This window comes from Heptranchias perlo, chromosome 4 (assembly GCF_035084215.1).
Source record: "Heptranchias perlo isolate sHepPer1 chromosome 4, sHepPer1.hap1, whole genome shotgun sequence".
Taxonomy (NCBI): Eukaryota; Metazoa; Chordata; class Chondrichthyes; order Hexanchiformes; family Hexanchidae; genus Heptranchias; species Heptranchias perlo.
Window position 1 is genome coordinate 130160834 of NC_090328.1, and position 7781 is coordinate 130168614.

At 45.7% G+C, this 7781-nt stretch overlaps 1 long non-coding RNA gene across 1 annotated transcript; it reads right to left on the reverse strand.

The window, feature by feature from the left end:
* Positions 1-650: 650 nt before the first annotated feature.
* Positions 651-5063, reverse strand: LOC137320613 (uncharacterized). The gene is made up of 2 exons (XR_010962606.1): positions 4861-5063; positions 651-2087 (listed from the first exon to the last, which is right to left on the reverse strand). It is a non-coding gene; the product is annotated as an uncharacterized lncRNA (long non-coding RNA).
* Between the last annotated feature and the right edge of the window lie 2718 nt (positions 5064-7781).

Sequence of the window (7781 nt, forward strand, 5' to 3'; positions counted from 1 at the left end):
TGTGTGCAAATTTGCTGCCACGTTTCCTACGTTACAGCAGTGGCTACACTTCAAAAGTACTTCATTGGCTATAAAGTGCTTTAGGTCGTAAAATACGCTATATAAATGCATGTTCTTTCTTTAACAAACAGCCCTGGTAAACATTGGGCAAAATTGGCAAACTCACTCAAAGCAACAGGATTAGGATACCTAATTTTACAAGGCAGGGCAAAACCTTACTGATACCAGGCACAGGTTGTGAAATTGGGCCCCTCAACTCATGCAACCAAATTTGTGAGGCATGATTTTTCTAGGGCAAAGGAGGCAGTGCTGCAAACAAGCAGAACCTTCATTCTAATAGAATAACTATTTAAATAAGGTCCTACCCTGAATTTTATGACTTTTTGTCAAAGCTCTGCCCATCAGCACACACCGTGCCCAGTGAAAATGGACATGTGAAGCTCAATCACCCTGGCATACTTTAACCTGATCCTTAAACCAAAGTGGCCGTGGTTTGAGTTGGTGGAACGTATGGTTTATTTTCCTCTACTGAAACTGAACTTCCATCTTTCAGCCCCTCCCAGCGTATATAATCCTACCCAACAAATACTGCCCACATTAAGGAGGAATAAAAAGATCAATGTTTATGTAAACAATTTTACAACACCAAGTTATAGTCCAGCAATTTTATTTTAAATTCACAAGCTTTCGGAGACTTCCTCCTTCCTCAGGTAAATGTTTATGTAGTTATATATTTACATCAATTATGTGCTCTAAATCTTACCACTGTGTTTCCTCTTGGTAACCCTATGATGTGTGCTGGGCCTTCTACATAATCATATTCCCATATGATCCCTGAATGGGAATGGCAGCTGTGGTGGTAGGTTGCTGTTGGGTGTTGAAGCCCTGTAGGGATTTTGGCCTTGAATCTCTGGGTCATGTGAGGGCCCTGCCTCAACTGGAGCTGTCTGTAACAGTGCAGTGGCCATCCTCACCTGCCCACTATCTGGCACTTTGTCAATCCTTTGAGGGGCCTGGGTGAAATGGGAAGATGTGCGGACAACTTAAGAAGAAGCTGCCTCATATGACCCTCCTCAGACCATGCGCCAGATTCTAGGCAACCTCAGCTGGATGACCAGCAATCTGCAGGAGAGCATTCTCTATGGTGTCTCTCATATTGGTTAAGTCTGCCATCGTTGCTCTTTCCAAACGGTCGCCCACTGTGTCAAATCTGGCAGCAACAGACCCGTGCAAGTGAATGCCCAAGGTCTTAATGGTGTCAGTCACAGCCTTCATGAGAGAATGTTTTGTGCTTGTTCCCTCTATGCTTTAGGGCTCCCCTGCAGATAGGCCCTGAAGGTGCCATTTGCTCAGTGGTACTTTACACTTGAGTAAATCACACATAACTCCAGCAGTGTCGGAGGTGCGCTGCCCAACATTCTCCACCAGCTGCTACAGGCAGCTTGTGGCAGACACAAAAGATGCTGTAAAGCCCTTCTGTGCTTACATGAACTCCCATCTGGAAGCAGGCCCAGTAGGACACCAACCCCTTGCCAGCAGATATATGGTGTGGACTCTCAGCCCGACCTGCTCTTTGCTGTTGCTCTTGTGCCAACTCCACTTGCTCCTCCTCACTTTTGAGTTGTGAATCACCTGGTGCTCCTTACTGAAACTGACTACATACATTCTCTGAGACGCAGAGGAAAGTGCTGGTGCTTGGGAAAAGTGGAGTATTTGATGTAAGCTGCTATTGGTGCCCCTTTCGTGCCCTCATCATCTTGCGAAGAACCTACAAGAAGAAGAATTGGAATGCATCCCGTTCCAAATCCGTCGAACAGAGGTAAGATCTGAAGGTATTTTGTGGGTCATGCACCAGCTGAGCAATGTTTGAGAAGGTTGTGCTGTAATGATTGAGAAAATACGTCAGTGTAGGGAGGATCATATTTATTGGGTGATCTTCCCACGTGTTCAAACTCATCCGCACCAATATTCTCCACAGATTCACAGCCAAAAAGGGCCGGGGCAATCTCAAATTGTAACAACTGCTTCAACATGGCTGGTCCTTCGCCTGTCCTGGTCCTCTCTCTGTGCTTATGTGCTGCCTTGACCTGTAAGCACACAAAATTTATGAAGATGTTAACAACTACCTGAGCACCACATACATCACCCATGTGTCTAGTCCACCTCTGTCCCTGTGTGAGGGCACTGCAAATTAGCGTGAATGTTCTAGGAGGACTCTGTAGAAGGTTTTTGTGTTCCTCACTACAAATCTGTCCTTCAGCTTGAGTTTTGAAAAAAAAGGGAGCAAAGGTGATCTCCATTCTTCCCTGAGGATGCAGCAGCACAATATTTAGATTTGTTCCATGTTTTCTATGGCTGAATAGTAATCATGTTTACAAAGATGGATACACTTATCTTAGCATTGCTCCTGAGGCCACTGAACTTCTTCCACATTTGCTTTCACGTCCAACAGACCTGGCATCCATCCATGCAGCTTGAACCAACCCCATCCCTGGTCCCTGCTGCGTTCCTTCTTCTTCACTAGCTTTCCCAGCACACGGCAATTTGTTAAATATTCTATTTCTAGTAATTTAAGCACTTTAAGAAACAAGCTGCCATTTTCTCTGCATAGTGCTAGGAAAACAGTCTTGGGATCAGCCTGCTGGGGTGGATGGGGGGGGGGGGGGTGGAGGGGGTGGAGGGGGAGGGGGTGGAATTCAGCAGGGAGAGAGGATAGGGAGACAAGCAAAGAGGTAGGAATAGGGAGTGAGGCACAGAGGGTGTTATAGGGGATAAGGCAGGAAAGTAGGCATAGGGAGAAGGAATAGGGTGAGGGGAGCAGGGAACAGGGGAGGATAGAAAGAAGGGAGAATAGCAGAGGTGTGCGTAGTGCAAAAGGGAAGGCAATGGAGTGAAGGGTGATGAGAGCATAGTGTAAACAACGAGGGGTACAGGAAGTGATGAAAGCAAGGGGTTGGTGGGGAAATAAGAGGGATAGAATGAGGGACGGGTTGCAACAGGGCAGTGAAGATAGGATAGGATACAGGTGAAGGGATGGTCGGAATGGGTAGGAAAAGTGCTGTCAGCAAGGAGGTGCTGGGAACGGGTAACGGGTACAGGTGGAGATAGCCAGCATCCTGGACAAATTCCTACCTGCACCCGCCACCTGTGGCTCAAAAGTAGCCCTGTGGTCCTATGACCCAGCGTCCCAAAGCAAGCCCATGGACCTGGCTGAATCCCTCCCCTCATCTGTGACTCGCCAGCCTGCAACCTTGGCTGGATCCCTCCCATGGCCAGTGCTCTGCACCCACCATCTGAAATCGCGGCCTGTGGCCGTCTGTAGCTGTCTTCCCCCACAATTGGTTCCCCTATACTCACCACTGGAAAATGCAGCTCCCATCCAGTACAGTACAGTGTGGAAGACAATGTGCAGGGCAGTAGAGTGTGGAGGACAGTGTGCAGGGCAGTAGAATGTTCAGGACAGGAAAGGATGTGGGACAGTAAAGTATGCATTATCAATGACTTGGATGAAGGGATCGAATGTATGGTTGCTAAATTTGCTGATGACACAAAGGCAGGTAGGAAAGTAAGTTGTGAAGAGGACATGAGGAGTCTGCAAAGGGATATAGATAGGTTGAGTGAGTGGGCAAAAATTTGGCAGATGGAGTATAATGTAGGAAAATGTGAACTTGTCCACTTTGGCAGGAGGAATAGAAAAGCAGTATATTATTTAAATGGAGAGAGATTGCGGAACTCTGAGGTACAGAGGGATCTGGGTGTCCTAGTACATGAATCACAAAAAGTTAGTATGCAGGTACAGCAAATGATTAGGAAGGCAAATGGAATGTTGTCATTTATTGCAAGGGGAACGGAATATAAAAGTAGAGATGTTTTGCTACAGTTGTACAAGGCATTGGTGAGACCACATCTAGAATACTGTGTGCAGTTTTGTTCTCCTTATTTAAGAAAGGACATAATTGCTTTGGAGGCGGTTCAGAGAAGGTTCACTCGACTGATTCCTGGGATGAGGGGGTTATCTTATGAGGAAAGGTTGGACAAGTTGGGCCTATTTACACTGGAGTTTAGAAGAATGAGAGGTGATCTTATTGAAACATATAAGATCCTGAGGGGACTAGAAGGGGTAGATCCTGAGAGGATGTTTCCCCTTGTGGGAGAGACTAGAACTAGGGGACACAGTTTAAAAATAAGGGGTCTCCCATTTAAGATGGAGATGAGGGGAAATTTTTTCTCTCAGAGGGTCGTGAGTCTGTGGAACTCCCTTCCTCAGAGAGCGGTGGAGGCAGGGTCATTGAATATTTTTAAGGCCGAGTTAGATAGATTCCTGATTAACAAGGGAGTCAAAGGTTATAGTAGGTAAGACGGGAAAGTAGGGTTGAGGTCACAATCAGATCAGCCATGATCTTATCAAATGGCAGAGCAGGTTCGAGGCCTACTCCTGCTCTTAATTCATATGTTTGTATGAAGGACAGTATGCAGATGGTCGAGTGTGGAGGACAGTAGAGTATGATATACCGGACAGTAAAATATGGAGGACAGCGTGGAGGACAAGCTGCTTGGGTTAGAGTTATACAGCACGGATAGAGGCCCTTCGGCCCATCGTGTCAAATGGTTCCGCCCGGTTGGGGGTAGTTGCCTTCCTTGTCTCTGCAGAAGCCTTACCGGAAAGCTCGGCCAAAACCAGGATCCTGTGACCTGTGGTACAACCCTGCATAACACTTCTCTGTGGAACAACAGAATGCTGCACTTTAGATTAGTCTGGTTTTCTGTATCAGGGAGGCCACATTCCTCCTGTCGGCAATTTTAGCAAAAAAATAAGTTGGTCTGAGAACCAAACAAAATTTGCTCTTTTGGTAAACTCACCCACAAGCGGATTTTCACTTCCCAGTTTTTCTTGTGTTGTGGCTGTGATTCCAGTGTTTTCCCTAATATTGCCGTGTTACTTTGTTTATGTGAAATTCTGCGTATGTTTAAAAAAAAAACGAGGAAAAACAAGAAGAAGGAAAGGTCATTTGCATCCAGCGCATTCTGATTGGTGAGTTTATATTCTGATCTGTGCTCCAGACACTTCTGTCATCATTTCGCCCCTGCTGGAAGCTTGTACACCCGTCCCCCTCCCCCTCCACTTCCTCCCTAAGCAGAAACCCAGTCAGCTTACTCATCAGCAGTTCAACAGATTCTACATTCATTGTATCTTGCTACCAGAATATTCAGCAAGTTCAGCACTCCAAATATGACGGATTTTCTCCTTAACTCATAATTAACTTGCTGGTTTTTAATCTTATACATAATCATACAATCCCTGGCTCCTCGCAAAGAGCTTTCCAGTTTCCAGTGCCTGGCTGACAGGGGGAAGCACTGAGCAGTTTTTTTTCTCAGAAGAGGGAGGGAAGGAAGAGTCAGCGAGCATTTTCTTACAGCATCTCCCAGCATCAATTGCAGACTGACGTTGACAGGTTACTTGCTCATCCTCTTGGCCAGGAAACTGTGCAGGGCACTGGGGACTTAAAGACGTGAGAAAATAAATAAAAGAGGCATTAGCTCCATTAATTTGCCATCACCTTTCAAAAGTGACTCTCTTTCTATTCATCTTAATTTAGGATAATTAAAGTTATTCATGATTAGCACCCTCTAATTCTCAGAATATTCCTTTTCCACTCAAACAATCCCTTACTGAGTTTAAAACTATACCCTGGAGTCTATGGCAATTCTCTATTTTTAGTTTCCCATTCTTGCTGTCACATATTCCACCCTTATTGACTCTGACAATTTTCCCTCTGAGGATATGTCTGCTCTTTAACCTCCCTCCCTTGCAATGTGTGAGTGATCTATTAAATAGTTCGGTCTTTAATCAAAAAGGCTCGGAGGTGTCCAAAGTATAATAGCTTTATTAAGAGGTTACGCTAAGTAGTAAAGATGTTAACATACAAGAATACAATTAAACATGCTAACAAGATGTTGGGATACAACCCGGCAAAACTTATAAGGCTAAATACAAGGTGAACTTTTCGAAGATCCTTGAAATTACAGTTGAGTGGTTCAGCCTCGCACCAAGAATGTTCTAACAAATATGATTTGATTCTCAGTTTATACATGTTTTTAACACATTAGTTCTACAGGGGCTGTGTGCAAATATGAGACCTTCTATCAATCATCCTTTCTATCTCATGGAAGTGTTATCCGTTTCACTCCCTTTACATTCCAGATAACCGAATACCTGGCATCATTGCCTCCCATAGGATCAGTTGTCTCCAACTTATCAAGGACACCATGATTATCTCAAAGCATCCTGTATTCTTCCTAAACTCCTTTTACCCATCTTGTGCGCATGAGCTAAGAATGACACGGGATGTTCATTACTCAAGGGGGTATCATCTACACAAGGTGACCAAAAGCCTGTGATGCTAATATACAGAGAACAGGAAGCCTTGTTTTCAGGAAAAGCCTATATAATGCTTTTCCTAACAAGGTTAGCAATATTATATAGAAAGCTTGTATAATGGTTCTCTTGCACAATGCTACCCCATCTCTACGAAATATGAACTGTTCAGATGTTTTCCACACATCTGAGGAATCAGAAACTTGTATCTTGTGACATGTATGGGAAATATTAAGGCTCTGAAATTCCTGGGGCTAGATAGGGCAGAAACCCTGATTTCCTCTCGGGGAAGTCAAGAATTTGGGGTGAAACCCAATTATTTTTTTTAATTCGTTCATGGGATGTGGGCGTCGCTGGCGAGGCCAGCATTTATTGCCCATCCCTAATTGCCCTTGAGAAGGTGGTGGTGAGCCGCCTTCTTGAACCGCTGCAGTCCGTGTGGTGCAGGTTCTCCCACAGTGCTGTTAGGAAGGGAGTTCCAGGATTTTGACCCAGCGACGATGAAGGAACAGCGATATATTTCCAAGTCGGGATGGTGTGTGACTTGGAGGGGAAAATGCAGGTAATGTTGTTCCCATGTGCCTGCTGCCCTTGTCCTTCTAGGTGGTAGAGGTTGCGGGTTTGGGAGGTGCTGCCGAAGAAGCCTTGGCGAGTTGCTGCAGTGCATCCTGTGGATGGTACACACTGCAGCCACAGTACGCCAGTCGTGAAGGGAGTGAATGTTTAGGGTGGTGGATGGGGTGCCAATCAAGCGGGCTGCTTTGTCCTGGATGGTGTCGAGCTTCTTGAGTGTTGTTGGAGTTGCACTCATCCAGGCAAGTGGAGAGTATTCCATCACACTCCTGACTTGTGCCTTGTAGATGGTGGAAAGGCTTTGGGGAGTCAGGAGGTGAGTCACTCGCCGCAGAATACCCAGCCTCTGACCTGCTCTTGTAGTCACAGTATTTATATGGCTGGTCCAGTTAAGTTTCTGGTCAATGGTGACCCCCAGGATGTTGATGGTGGGGGATTCGGCGATGGTAATGCCTTTGAATGTCAAGGGGAGGTGGTTAGACTCTCTCTTGTTGAAGATGCTCATTGCCTGGCACTTGTCTGGCGCGAATGTTACTTGTGTCCAGATTTAAACCACATTTGCACTGCCCTTTTAAATTCTGGCATGAAACCTTTACTACATTGAAGTAATGGATCCTGGAGGGGATTGGTTTCTTTAGCCTGCAAGGTCTCTGCTGGGAACTGAAGAATTTTCTGACAAATATTTCCTTTGGCCCAGGGGTAATTTGGCAATTCCCTGGGGTACCAGATCGAAGCTGGAGCGCCTTACAGGTGTGAATCATCCACCCCTGTCATGCAAATGACCCCGTCCCTTGCATTTGGGACAAGATCTCCAGCTTCAGGCTAGGGCAGA